The sequence below is a fragment of the Copadichromis virginalis genome, linkage group LG10, assembly GCF_057382275.1.
Source record: "Copadichromis virginalis isolate Kocher_CV1m ecotype Utaka linkage group LG10, C_Virginalis_male_GT1.1, whole genome shotgun sequence".
Classification (NCBI taxonomy): Eukaryota; Metazoa; Chordata; class Actinopteri; order Cichliformes; family Cichlidae; genus Copadichromis; species Copadichromis virginalis.
In genome coordinates, this window is record NC_140627.1 from 5,857,805 (window position 1) to 5,872,646 (window position 14,842).

Here is a 14,842-nt window from a genome sequence, read left to right on the forward strand (position 1 = left end):
CAACTTAACAAAGCAATGGCTAACCATCAGTTCATAATTCTAAACATTACTGATGGCACTTTGCATGTGCACTTGAATTAATCTCTTTTTTAACACTTTTGCTCCCAAATTCATAATATGTACAAAGGGACCACTGAAAACACAATATGCATGTTATCTGTCGTTGTGATGAAATATGATTTAATGCATGAAGATATCAATCCTGTTTTAGTCTACAATACTATAATGGCATTACAGCAATGAAATACAAGCATGCATAATTAATCCTAGGTTACACTGAATGGTTACACAAATTCACTTGAACAATTGTCTGTGGTATGATGGAAATTTGTTCTGTCATTTAATCTGCTGCTGCTGATTCTCCTGTGGAATGAGGGAAAATGATGTGTACATACAGAACAACACAAAGGCTTGCCTGTATTGCCCTTCGTCTGCCAGGCTTCCCCTCATCAATCTTACTGTGGAAGGCTCACAGGGAGCCAGCTGGGCCTGTTTTGAGGCCGTGATGCTTGACAGCTTAAATAGAACAGCAGGCATGATGTCCATTCAGTGACAGAATAAACAGCATTTTCAGTCCCACCGATGAGCTCCGAGACGACATGTTTCAGTCTTACCTGTCTTACCAAGGTGCCAGGCCTACTATTAGCTTATATACGCCAAGGTTGAATGCATCTTTGATTGACCAGAGGGTAAGATCATAGGAGGTGGCAGCAGCAGAATGGCAGGTGAGGGAAATATGGCTCTTTGCCTTCACCTTCACTGACTCAACAGATTCTGCAGTTTTTCTCTCTCTTCATCTGTCCTTTAAAGTGCCTTTGCTTTGGATATTTTGACAGCTTACAAGCTTTTGCAGTTCAGACCTGTTCCATTTTTCCTCATGTCTGTGTCAGAGATCAAGTGTAGGGGTCAAAAGCTCATCAACAGGCTAATGTTTTTTTTTTTAAGTGTAGTTAGTAACCTTTTACAGTGAAGAGGTGTTGATTAATAATATAATAATGAATATCTGCCAAAGTAAACTAAAAAGCAGTGATTGTTTAACTGAACTTGGGTTCCAAGGATACTGACATATCATGATAATATGTATATGTTACAGAAAGGGAAATTAATATTTTAAATGTTTACTCTCAAGCAAATGGAAAATGGGTATAAAAATCAGGTGGCTGACAAGTCTTTAGCCAGATGCTCAACAGACTGAGTATTACAAATGGCAAACTCAGCAGCAACCCGTTATCCAAACCTTAACTGAACCCAGAGGAGGCATCATTCCCGAAATCCCACAGCAGAGCTAAATAGATGTTGCTAAGAAGCAAATTGCTGCTTCAGATTTCTTATTATTCCATTTAAAGGTGGCTTAAGTATCCTTCTATCAAGCCACCAATGTACATGTCAGTGCAGAATCTTTGAACATTTTCTTTTTAATATGTGGCTGGCAATTTCAATCACACCCACCAATCCAGGCGTTTGTGTTTGCTCGAAAGCGACAGTGTGATGATAGATAACAAGAATCTCAGGGGGAGGGTGGGCTGAGCGTCAGGTGCACCATTTTCTCCGACAATGTTATTGCACAATGATAAGCTGTTATACAGGGCAGAGGGGAATTTGACTGCAGTCGGAATCTAGGCCACGTGTAAGAATCATCTCCAATTTGGAGCCTCCAAGATTGCCCATGAGGCAACAGGAAATAGTCCCTCCATCCCCTATTATGACCTAACTTGTAATTAAAGAAACACAAAAACAAATGCTGGTTTGCAGACTCTGCAGGATGCCTGAGATTCGTGTAAATACAGTTTTGCAGGTGGAGCCAGCGTGTGTGTGTGTGTGTGTGTGTGTGTGTGTGTGTGTGTGTGTGTGTGTGTGTGTGTGTGTGATAAAGAGAGCACAGATGCATTTATCTGTCAGCTGGACCGCACGTTTGTATTGAGTCTATGTGGAGGAAATCATGTGTCAGGAGAGCTTCCCTTTGCCATTGTGTATTGAAAGGAGGTTATGGTTTTGGGCCCATATTGTTAGAAATGACAAAGTTATTCTGCTTTGGAGAAAATTCGGCTGGAAGGGCAATGTGTTCCTTTCACTTTGCAACCATTTTGCCGGTGTTACTCATAGAGAGCAAACAGAGAAACGGTTTTCTCTCTGTGGTGTTGAGAAGCATTGCAAATAGAGATGACATGCAGACAGGCGCTCACAAAAACACATTAGAAATACATTCTCCATTGTGCATATCTTTTCACAACATTTTCCCCCAGACAGAACCATTGAACATTTTAGCCTTGGATGATGGCCCTGGAGCTTCAGCCTGTCAGGATCAAACACACCAAACATCCTGGTTATATAAACAAGAACAGTGGAACAAAAGGAAAGATGGGACTTTTCAGTTCATTGTTTTCAGCTGTCAGAACATCAACACCGCTGACATCAAAACATTTGCTCCAGACCAAATGCAAAATTAACTCTTAATCTCTGGGAATTACTGAGTTACATAATTATCATTCATAAAGGTAGTTTGAATCTTTTGCAAGTTTTGTACAAAAGTACTGCATCACATCAGCCCACAGTTCCTTTTTAGCAAGTGTTGTATATAGAATATGGCACTTTTTTGTTCTACTTTGTGACATTTCACTGCAGATGCATATTTCCTGGCAGTGCAGTTAACATAAAATCTTTGGGCCAAATCTGAGTCCAGCACAATCAAGTGTAAGATGTGGGAAGTGACAGGGTGACTACATCTGTTCTTTGCTCTGTGTGTTTGAAAATGTTTCATTGGTTTGTTTAATTTTGTAACAGTCTGCGTCACAGTTCTCCAACCAATAAGCTATATTATCTTAATATCCACTGTAAGCTTTAGTTTTGATGAAAATGTCTCTTTTCAAACTAATTTGTGTAGACTCTATATCAGTATAACTTCTTCAGTCTTTTTGTCATCAGTGAGCCAAGTTGCTTGTGTTAGAATATTGAGACTGTGATAAGAGGAAAAATCATTGCAGCTGCCTCAAGGAAAAAGAAACTTTACCAGGAAAAACTACAGGATTCCCAAAAACAACTGAAACAGCTAGAAAGCAGCCATGCACGAAACCAAAATCCAGCTACACTAGAATGAATTAAAAAAACTAAGAAACGAAATTAACTTAATGTACACTCGGGAAAATTGAAAAGAAGGTGCTATTTTCTAGACATTATTACGAAAGATATTATGAAAATGGCCCTAAATTCACAAAACTGTTGGCATGGAAACTTAAGAAACACCAAGCAGACAATACAATATAAAATAAACAACTAGCCTCTGAAATAACAGAAAAGGAATTAGAAAATGCTATAAGAAACTTGAAAGCTAACAAATTACCAGGAAGTGATGGGTTCACCTCCGAATTTTATAAAGCATTCAAAGAGGATCTCATCCCTATATTGAGAAAAACATGAAATTGGGTACTTGAAAAGGCACAACGTAAGGGCATTATATGATAATCTGTCTGCAAGGTTTAGGATTAATGGCCACCTAACTCAATCTCTAACATTGGAGAGTGGGGAGTGAGACAATGCTGCGCTTGGTCTCCTCTTCTCTTTGCTATTTTTCTGGAGCCACTTGCCCAACATATTAGGTAAAGCAGAAAAATTGTAGTTATTGCAATAAATGATGTGGAACATAAAATAGCATGCTATGCCGATGATGTACTCTTATTCCTAAAAACACCTGAGGAGTCTCTGCCGGAGGTAATGAATTATCTTAAAAACATTGGCCCAATGACAGGATACAAACTGAATCTAAATAAAACTGAAGCCCTTCCCTACAATTATAGTCCATCTGAAAAGCTCAAATAAACACATCCATTGAAATGGAACACAGACTCAATTAACTACCTGGGGGTAACACTTACTAAAGATACAAGTAGACTATTTGAAAAAAACTACAGCCATTTATATCAAAGGGTCAAAGAGGACCTCACAAAATGGAATCATATCCCATGTTTGACCATAAGCTCTAGAATAGAAACCATCAAAATTAATGTTTTACCAAGATTTCTATATCCGTTTCAGACCCTCCTACTCCAGATTAATCAAAAAGACTTTATTGAATGGGATAAAATGATTTCTAGATTCATATGGCAAGGGAGACGACCCAGAATACGATACAAAACATTGCAACTGCCTAAAGAAAACGGCGGCTGGGCCTACAATGTTTAAAAAGATACTATAATTCAGCAATGATTAGGGCTGTGTTGCACTGGTGCGATCCCTCATATATAGCAGCATGGAAGGAAATTGAAAGCAAAACAATATCCAATATGCATATACAGGCAGTTCTAGCAGATAAAAATCTACAGGACTACATTTCCGAAATAAGAAATCCCTTGGTAAAGACCGCACTAGAGGTCTGGAAAATGGTGGTAAAATAAAATAAGCTGGAGAAGGATATAAAAATATTAAAATGATTACGATTTTGGTGTGTTTGATCCTGACAGGCATACGATTCAGAATTTACACCAAATCAAATGGACCCTAGTTTTAAAAACTGGATAGATAAAGGAATCACATCGATATGTGGTATAGTAAAGGAGGATGAAATCATGAGTTTCCAAACTTTAAAGCAAATGTTTCATTTAGAAAACCAAGATCACTACAGACACCTGCAGTTAAGAAACTTCTTCACCCGAAGCATCAAAAACCAAACACCCACTACAGCGAGGCCACTTATCCAACTCTTTGTAAATGCTTATAAGTCAGAAACTAAGAAAGGTGTAATCTCACAAATATACAAAAGTCTTCATGATCTCAGCAATTATTCAACAAAGTACAGGGAGTGCAGAATTATTAGGCAAATGAGTATTTTGTCCACATCATCCTCTTCATGCATGTTGTCTTACTCCAAGCTGTATAGGCTCGAAAGCCTACTACCAATTAAGCATATTAGGTGATGTGCATCTCTGTAATGAGAAGGGGTGTGGTCTAATGACATCAACACCCTATATCAGGTGTGCATAATTATTAGGCAACGTCCTTTCCTTTGGCAAAATGGGTCAAAAGAAGGACTTGACAGACTCAGAAAAGTCAAAAATAGTGAGATATCTTGCAGAGGGATGCAGCAGTCTCAAAATTGCAAAGCTTCTGAAACGAGATCATCGAACGATCAAGCGTTTCATTCAAAATAGTCAACAGGGTCGCAAGAAGCGTGTGGAAAAACCAAGGCCCATGAACTGAGTAAAGTCAAGCGTGCAGCTGCCAAGATGCCACTTGCCACCAGTTTGGCCATATTTCAGAGCTGCAACATCACTGGAGTGCCCAAAAGCACAAGGTGTGCAATACTCAGAGACATGGCCAAGGTAAGAAAGGCTGAAAGATGACCACCACTGAACAAGACACACAAGCTGAAACGTCAAGACTGGGCCAAGAAATATCTCAAGACTGGTTTTTCTAAGGTTTATGGACTGATGGAATGAGAGTGAGTCTTGATGGGCCAGATGGATGGGCCCGTGGCTGGATTGGTAAAGGGCAGAGAGCTCCAGTCCGACTCGGAGGCCAGCAAGGTGGAGGTGGAGTACTGGTTTGGGCTGGTATCATCAAAGATGAGCTTGTGGGGCCTTTTCAGGTTGAGGATGGAGTCAAGCTCAACTCCCAGTCCTACTGCCAGTTTCTGGAAGACACCTTCTTCAAGCAGTGGTACAGGAAGAAGTCTGCATCCTTCAAGAAAAACATGATTTTCATGCAGGACAATGCTCCATCACACGCGTCCAAGTACTCCACAGCGTGGCTAGCAAGAAAGGGTATAAAAGAAGAAAAACTAATGACATGGCCTCCTTGTTCACCTGATCTGAACCCCATTGAGAACCTGTGGTCCATCATCAAATGTGAGATTTACAAGGAGGGAAAACAGTACACCTCTCTGAACAGTGTCTGGGAGGCTGTGGTTGCTGCTGCACGCAATGTTGATGGTGAACAGATCAAAACACTGACAGAATCCATGGATGGCAGGCTTTTGAGTGTCCTTGCAAAGAAAGGTGGCTATATTGGTCGCTGATTTGTTTTTGTTTTGTTTTTGAATGTCAGAAATGTATATTTGTGAATGTGGAGATGTTATATTGGTTTCACTGGTAAAAATAAATAATTGAAATGGGTATATATTTGTTTTTTGTTAAGTTGCCTAATAATTATGCACAGTAATAGTCACCTGCACACACAGATATCCCCCTAAAATAGGTAAAACTAAAAACAAACTAAAAACTACTTCCAAAAACATTCAGCTTTGATATTAATGAGTTTTTTGGGTTCATTGAGAACATGGTTGTTGTTCAATAATAAAATTATTCCTCAAAAATACAACTTGCCTAATAATTCTGCACTCCCTATATATAAAAGAAAGATGGGAGAAAGAGGGAGGTCAGGCAATCACAGATGACAGAACATCTGTTCTTTTCATTGGAAAAGTACAAAATCACATGTATGGAAGGAATTCTGCTGGAAAAGTTTTGCTTGTTTTTTCATTACCCCAGCTATAAAGGCACATTATGATGAAGGAAGTTTTGAATGTTGGAGGAACTGTGGCTACGGAACAGCACACCACTACCATATATTTTGGGATTGTAAGAATATTAAGAACTATTGGAGAGAAGTCCATAAAGTGCTGCAAAACATATTTGGTACATATTTACCCTTTGATTTTAAATCCATATTTTTGGGGTACATACCCTCAGACATAAAGGGTATAGATAAATACTTATTTGGTGTGCTGCTGGCTGAAGAAGGCACTGACTAAAAGATGGCTGACACAGGATCCACCAACATTAAACAGCTGGATTGATGTAACTTTTGAAATTTACAAGATGGAAAAGATTACTTTTTTAGTGAATTTTGAGTATGAGAAATTTGTAAAACACTGGGGAAAATGGCTCCGCTATATGAGTCCTATAAGGCCAGATATCGCTGATATTCATCATTGAAGGAATGGTTGGGTAAATCTTTGTTTGCTTATTTTGTTTTTGATAATAACATGTACTAAGGCTATGTCACCATCTGCTACTGAAAGTGTTGGCTTTTCAGTTGCCCCCTCTCTGGATGTATATAGTTACTTACTATACCTGTTTGTACACATGATTCTTTGTTTTGTGTGCGTTGTTTTCTCTTCTTTTTCTTTATTTTTTTTCATACTCATGTGTAGAAAAAGAACTTGATGTGATGGCGGTCATCCAGACTACTGTATATATGAGTCCAAGAACAAAGGAAGCCATCAAATATTGTACATTTCATTTTATTTTTTGCATAACTTCAATAAACACTTGATTAAAAAAAGAATATGGAGACTATAATATGAATTTGATAGTATAATATATGAGAATATTCACTTTAATGCTTTAGTATGTAAATTAGTGTGACTGTCAACATATTCCAGTATAAACACCTGGTCCTAGCTTTTACTTACTACCCAGTTAGAAAATTTTAATAGAAAGAATAGAAACATTAAATTCAAATCTTTTTGTTGAAGTAATTAAAATAGTTAAATTGCATTTTTTTAATAATCTATGTAATTAATAGTTTGTGACCTAATATGGTTCGCTACACTGTTAACTTAAACTTCTATTGATCACTGTTTTTCTACTATTTTTAATATTTTTAGAAACTCAGACCTTTTGCAAATCTCGAGTGCAAAAGAACTGTAGTCAGAACCAATCTCATAAATACTTGATTGGAATATCACGCTGCTGCAACGTCTGTAATATTAATTTAGGCGATTCATGCTGTGCTTGACTCTGACACTGCATTGCATCACATTTAAAAGGTCAATCTTCAGTCATCAGCGTGCTGACTGTTTCATATCCTCCCTTAATGTCATTTGGTTTACTCACATTTGCTGTCCTTTAAGCACTAACCCACAGAGCTGATTCCAGAGAAACAGCACTGACAGAAGGTGACAGCTGCATAGCGCTCTTGCCTTCTGTACAAAGATGCATCAAAATCATGCATTGAAAATACAGTGGTAAATAGTCTGTTGGCCACAAACATGAGTGCATGCAAGTTATGTGTGTGGGGAAAATAACAAACAAAAATACTATAATTTTGTCTAGAGAGCATTGTCAGTGCATAAGCAAAAAAAAAAAAGCTAGCTTTTTCTAATAATTGTGAATCACATAAAAAAATACAAATTCTTGTATTTTTCTCATTCTTGTATTTTTCTTGTTTACGTTATTGCATTTGCACAACTCTGTTGCTTGTGAAGCTCGCACACAAGAATTTCACTCACATGTACTGTACCAATGTACCTGCACATGTGATGTGACAATAAAAGTGATTTGATTTGATTTGATTTGCATGGATGTATCAGAAATAAATCAGCATTCACTAGCTTGCCTAAGAATTACAGCAACACCTTGACTGAAGCAGCCAGCGACTGATCTACAAACCTTTTTGTTTAGTAGATGACCCATTGCACCAACCAAAACAAAGGTCAAAATATTTTTCAAAAGGGAAGGCGAAAAAGGTGAATTGCTAAAATGTTATGAATTTGTCACGTGATCAACCATCCTCAAGTCCTTGAACACATTTTCACCATGTCTCTGTGTAGCTGACAAAACATGTCTGGATCAACAGGCATCAGTAATTTGCCCCTGCAGATGGGAAGTGCTTTGGGGTTTTCTCAGAGTACACATTTTCCTTCTGTTACCCCAGAATGCAAAATCAATGTTAAAAAGCTGCCATTTTGCACTTTGCCACCTTAAATGGGAGCCAGCAGTTTGCTTTTGAATTCACCTCAAATCTAACTGTCTTGCAGTTGCTGGTAGCAGTGCAGACTGTGGGAAAATGTTTTCTGTTTTGCCATTATAAAAGTCTACAAGCCTGGTTTCTTAATGGAGGACAAGCTTGCTACTACTGAGGCAAAGACATTCACCTTGGATTTTTTACTTTAAGATTTTACACTTACGATAAAATTATACATAATTTTACATAAGTCATATTTCCATTATGCAGGTAATATAAATCTGGCTTTCATACAATTTCACACATATTTCACATTCACACACTTCTGACTTGTTTTCCAACTGAGATATTTGCGTGTTAAAACAGGTTTAATCCTGTTAGAACTTTTTGTAACAGCTTCTCCAATCGTGTTCTGGCTTCATGGAGTGCAATCTCACCTTGTTAGCAAGTGGGGACATCTCTGGAAGTCGTGTAGTTGCATTATTTTTTGAAATCATATTCTCTCTAATAGTGCAGCTGATACCAGTGTTATGCAGTATGCCTTTAAGACAGTACTCAAAAAAACATGAATGCAAACATAGATCCCTGGTGCTAGGGTATCAGTGTGGACAGAGTGCGTAGCATTTCCTCTAGCAAAATGCAAACAGCGAAGGTCAGAGTGAAGAAGGGAAGGCTTTATTGATTCCTATCCACATATTCTTGTTTTGTTCAGCAAGTGGATTCTCATTGTCAGACCTCAGCTGGAAGGCCTGCTTTGCACAGAGCTGTCCTTGATCAGGCAAGTGTTTGATAGCTTCTCAGCAAGTGTTTGGAAACTGTCTCGTTGTGTGTGGAGGGGTTGGCTTGTTCTTTGTTATATGCAGTGCAAGTGAGGATGTGTGTAAAGGGAGAATGATAACAGTAGAGGAAATGAGAAGTGAGCTTGCTCGGTGTGGGGGTATGCTGCTGTTCTGTCTGTTTTAGTCTGTAAAATGTGTTGGAATTTTTTTTGGTGAGGGTTAGAAACTGCTGTTCGCCACATAACACAACCACTCTGGGTATGAGCTGATATCTGTGACTTTATTGTGCAGTGCCTGAAGACAATTTGAAACAGAATGGAATATGAGGTTAACTGTTAAAGTTTCAGATGTACTTTTAGCTGATATGAGTCTACAGTAAGCATATGTCCTGTTTGTAATGCATTAAAACTCATTAATAGTTTGTTTACTGCAAATGCTTTGAATAGGTCTAAATGTAGTGAATTGGTTTTCCTGTTAACGGTGATAATCTAAATTGGAATATCTGAAATTAGATGATACAATTCATCAAATGTCAGTGGAGGAAAAGTCCCTGGCTCACCAGACCATTAAAGTTTTGACATGCTTTTGAAAAACAAATGTCAGTTGGAGTTGGTTCAAACAAGGTCATTTGGACACAGACTCTGTCTTTAACTAAGACTGCACATAAAAAACTTGGTGCAGTTTCAGATAATGAGACTTGGATCCCTGATCTGAAAACTTAAAACTGCCCTGTCTGAAGTCTTCAATTAGGGTTTGATGTTAAACTGGCAAAGACTGAAATTCTGAATGTGTGCACGATACAGTTACACCCCCCAATTAAAGATACTGAGAGTAAATTCTATTCTCTAACTCTGTATTTTATTATCTTGCAAAATACAGGCTCTTGCACTTTATTCCCTAGTTTGTCATGTCACTGTGGGTGTGTGCGGGTGGAATCGAGAACCTAATAGGTCATGCTGTGAGTTTCCTAGCAATTAGCCCATCGCTCATAGATTGATTTGTCTGTAAAATGGAGGTCATGTTGTGAGGTGTCAGTGAGACTCGGCCCAGAGCATACAGCCTGGATCACATACAGTGGCCTTCTTGTGTTTGCTGTCTCTGCTTGAACTCATAGGCTTTGGCAGTGACTGTAATTCTTTTGATGGGTTATTAGCTGTCTGCTTCTCATCCCCTGGTGTGTACGTGTTAGAATTTGTGCTTCTGAAATATTTTGCCACTGCCTCTTCCTCTTTTTACGCCAACATGCAGATGTAGCTGCTTGTTCCTGTTTGATCAAACACATGGAAGCCTCATTCCTCTTACAGTAGAGAGAGAATGTGTGGCTTTACTCTCCTGTCACCAATGTTCTTTGTAAAGCACTGGCTAAATGTTGCATTATATGGAAAATACAGAATGGATCAACTGTCATTCATTATTAGTTATCAACCTTTCAATTAATATCTGATAACAAAATTTCCCTTTAACTATATATATATATATATATATAAAATTCTCCACTCGCCCCTGTGGGCGGTCAATCCTTCAAGCTCGGGTCCTCTACAAGAGGCCTGGGAGCTTGAGGGTCCTGTGCAGTATCTTAGCTGTTCCTGGGACTGCACTCTTCTGGACAGAGATCTCCGCTGTTGCTCCCGGGATCTGCTGGAGCCACTCGCCTAGCTTGGGAGTCACTGCACCTAGTGCACCGATTACCACTGTGTGACGTACGCTATGCACAGATACACCCACACACAGGTTGTTATCATCAGATTCCACATTTATTGCGAGTGTCCACGGAATTATAACAGAACACCGTCTGACAGCGGTCGGTTCCCGCAGAGTCTTCCTCCACCGCTCCTCTCCACCTCACTATATAAAGGGAAGGAAAACCACCATCAGTCCAAAATCGCCATCAGCTGTTCTCACCAGCACCGCCCCGTTGAGCTCACTGCATCACTCCTCCCCTGCAGCCGCGCCCCGGACCACACCTCCGCCACATACCCCCACCGCCCGACTGAGGCCGGGGAGCCTTCCGGCCGAACCTACTCCCCCCCCCCTCCCCCCCCACCCCCCCGCGAGCGAGAGAGGAAATTGGCCACCTGCATCTGCGCCCCCGGCTGTAAAGCCAGATACCACCGGGCGATCCGGGCGTTGGCATCTTTCATGCGGTGGAGCCACTGCAGCGGGGCGTGGTCCGAGCAGAGGGTGAATGAGCGCCCCAGGAGGTAATAGCGAAAGGAGTCGACCGCCCACCGGATAGCCAAGCACTCCTTCTCCACGGTGCTGTACCGTCTTTCACGCTCTGCCAGCTTCCGGCTGATGTAAAGAACAGGACGGTCGGCCCCCCGCACCTGCTGGGACAAAACGGCCCCCAGCCCCCTGTTCGAGGCGTCAGTCTGCAGAACAAAAGGGAGGGAAAAGTTAGGAGTGTGAAGCAGCGGCTCCCCACAGAGAGACTTTTTCACCTGCACAAACGCCGCCTGGCACGGCCCCGTCCACTGAACCAGATCTGGAGCACCCTTCCGGGTAAGGTCGGCTAAGGGGCTGGTCAGCTGCGCAAACCCTGGCACGAACCGGCGATAGTAACCTGCCAGCCCCAGAAACTGTCTCACCTCCTTTTTAGTCTTGGGGCACGGGCAGGTTGCGATAGCCGCCATCTTTTCCACCTGTGGACGCACCTGCCCGCCCCCCAAGTGGTACCCCAGATACTGTACCTCCCTCCCTCCAACCGCACACTTCTTCGGGTTGGCCGTGAGCCCCGCCCTCCTCAGGGACTCCAGGACCGCGGCCACCCGCTGCACATGCTCCGCCCAGGTGTCGCTATGGATGATCACGTCATCCAAGTAAGCAGCAGCATACGCAGCGTGCGGGCGCAGCACCCGGTCCATGAGGCGCTGGAAAGTGGCAGGGGCCCCGAACAAGCCGAACGGAAGCGTAACGAACTGGTACAACCCGTACGGAGTGGAGAAGGCCGTTTTCTCCTTGGACTCGGCAGACAAAGGAATCTGCCAGTAGCCCTTGGTTAAATCCAGTGTCTTGAAAAAATGGGCCGTGCCCAGCCGATCCAGGAGCTCGTCGACCCGGGGCATGGGATAAGCATCAAAACGTGACACTTCATTCACCTTGCGATAGTCGACACAGAACCGTATAGACCCATCCTTCTTCACCACCAGAATGATGGGGCTACACCAGGCGCTGTGCGTCTCTTCTATCACTCCCATTCTCAGCATTTCAGCCAATTCCCTCTGCACAATTTGCCGTTTATGCTCAGGAAGCCTGTAGGGCCGTGAACGCACCGTCACGCCAGGCTGCGTTACAAAATGATGCTCAATGAGAGACGTTCGGCCGGGCAGGGGGGAGAACACATCAGCAAAACACTGTTGTAACGCGACAACGTCCGCTCTCTGGGCCTGTGTGAGATGGTCATCACAAGGGAGGGAGGCGGGGATGACGGAATTTGCCACCTCCGGCCCCAACTCATCTCTCTCCTTAACCAGGCTCACCAGCGACGCGGATTCAACCTCTCTCCACTTTTTAAGGAGATTGAGGTGATAAATCTGCAAGGCCCCACCCCTGTCCGACCGAGCGACCTCATAGTCAACGTCCCCGACTCGCCGGGTGACCACAAAGGGCCCTTGCCACTTGGCGAGCAACTTTGAACTGGAGGAAGGGAGTAACACAAGCACTTTGTCTCCTGGTGAAAATTGCCTGAGTCTAGCCCCTCTGTCATACAGGCGCTGCTGACGCTGCTGGAGCAAATTCTCCCGTGACAACCTCCCCAAAGTGTGGAGTTTCGCTCTCAGGTCCAGCACGTACTGGATCTCATTCTTGGCGGGGCTCGGACCGTCCTCCCAGCTTTCTTTAATCAGGTCGAGCACCCCACGTGGCCTCCTGCCGAACAGCAATTCAAAGGGAGAAAATCCCGTGGAGGCCTGGGGCACCTCCCGCACTGCGAATAACAGAGGGTCTAGCCAGCGATCCCAATTGCGCTCATCCTCGTTAATGAACTTACGAATCATGGACTTCAAAGTCTTATTCAGCCGCTCCACCAGCCCGTCCGTCTGAGGGTGGTAGACGCTGGTCCGAATAGATTTAATGCCCAGTAATTCGTACAGTTCCCGCAGTGTACAAGACATAAACGACGTGCCCTGGTCAGTCAGTATCTCTTTCGGGATTCCGACTCGGGAGATGACCTGAAACAGTGCCTGCGCCACACTCTTTGCAGAGATGGTGCGCAGCGGGACTGCTTCCGGGTACCGCGTTGCATAATCCACCAGGACTAACACAAAGCGGTAGCCGCGTGCACTCCGGTGAAACAGCCCGATGAGGTCCATGCCAATGCGCTCAAACAGGACCTCTATGAGTGGAAGCGGGCACAAAGGCGCTTTTGGTATGGCCGGCTGATTAACAAGTTGGCAGTCCGGGATGGCCGTGCACCAGCGGCGCACATCCGCTCGGATGCCCGGCCAATAAAATCGGGCCGTTATTCGCTCCAGAGTTTTTCCGTAACCCATATGCCCTGCCATGGGGTTATAATGAGCCGCCTGGAAAATCGTTTCCCGGCGGCCCTGCGGCACCAACAGCTGGGTGTGTGTCACCTCCGTGCGAGTGTCACGACTCACTCGATATAACCTATCTTTCGATAAAATGAAGCGTGGGTAGGTCCGCACGGCTTCAGGGCGCACCACGTGACCATCAATCTCAATCACCTGGTCAAAGGCTGAGCGTAGGGTGTCATCACGAGACTGCTCCAGTGGGAAATCACCCGTGGGGGGAACTTCCGGAGCCGGCGGGGCTTCCCGTGAAGGACCCGCCGTCTCCCCCTCCCCAGAGTCAGTGTCGGACGGCCCCGCGTCACTGCTGAGCGCCGCGCAGACGCTACATGCTACTAACGGTCGTGACCGCACCCCCGCGTACTGTCCCAACAGATGATGAAACCCCGGCCAATTCGTGCCCAGAATTAGGGGATGCGACAGGCGCGGGCTAACCGCAGCCGTTACTCTATGCGTTTTGCCCTTATACTTTAATAACAGCGGCACTATGGGATACCTGTGAACATCACCATGAACACACCTCACCTCCACCCATTCTGCCTCCAGCAATGCCCCGGGGCGAACCAAACCTTGGTGCACGAGGGTCTGCGTGCAGCCCGTGTCCACCAAAGCATGGCGTATACCCCCTCGAGTCCTTACTGGAATGCTTTATGTCCCTCCCGGACTGGGAGAGGGTGCTGGAGCACCGGCAACGCGGAACACCTGCCCCACCTCCATCAGAGGACAGTCCCTCCTCAGGTGTCCCGGTTGCCCGCACTTCCAGCACTCCTGCCCCGGCGTCTGTGCTGTTCTCCATGGCTCAGGGGCGGCACTGCTCATGTCCGATCCCTGGGAAGGCACAAACGCAGCAAAAGG

At 43.6% G+C, this 14,842-nt stretch overlaps 1 protein-coding gene across 1 annotated transcript in view; it reads left to right on the forward strand.

Moving 5' to 3' along the window:
* The window catches only part of opcml (opioid binding protein/cell adhesion molecule-like), a 266,785-nt gene that overhangs the window by 47,585 nt on the left and 204,358 nt on the right, over window positions 1-14,842 (forward strand). The gene's annotated exons all lie outside the window — the stretch shown is intronic.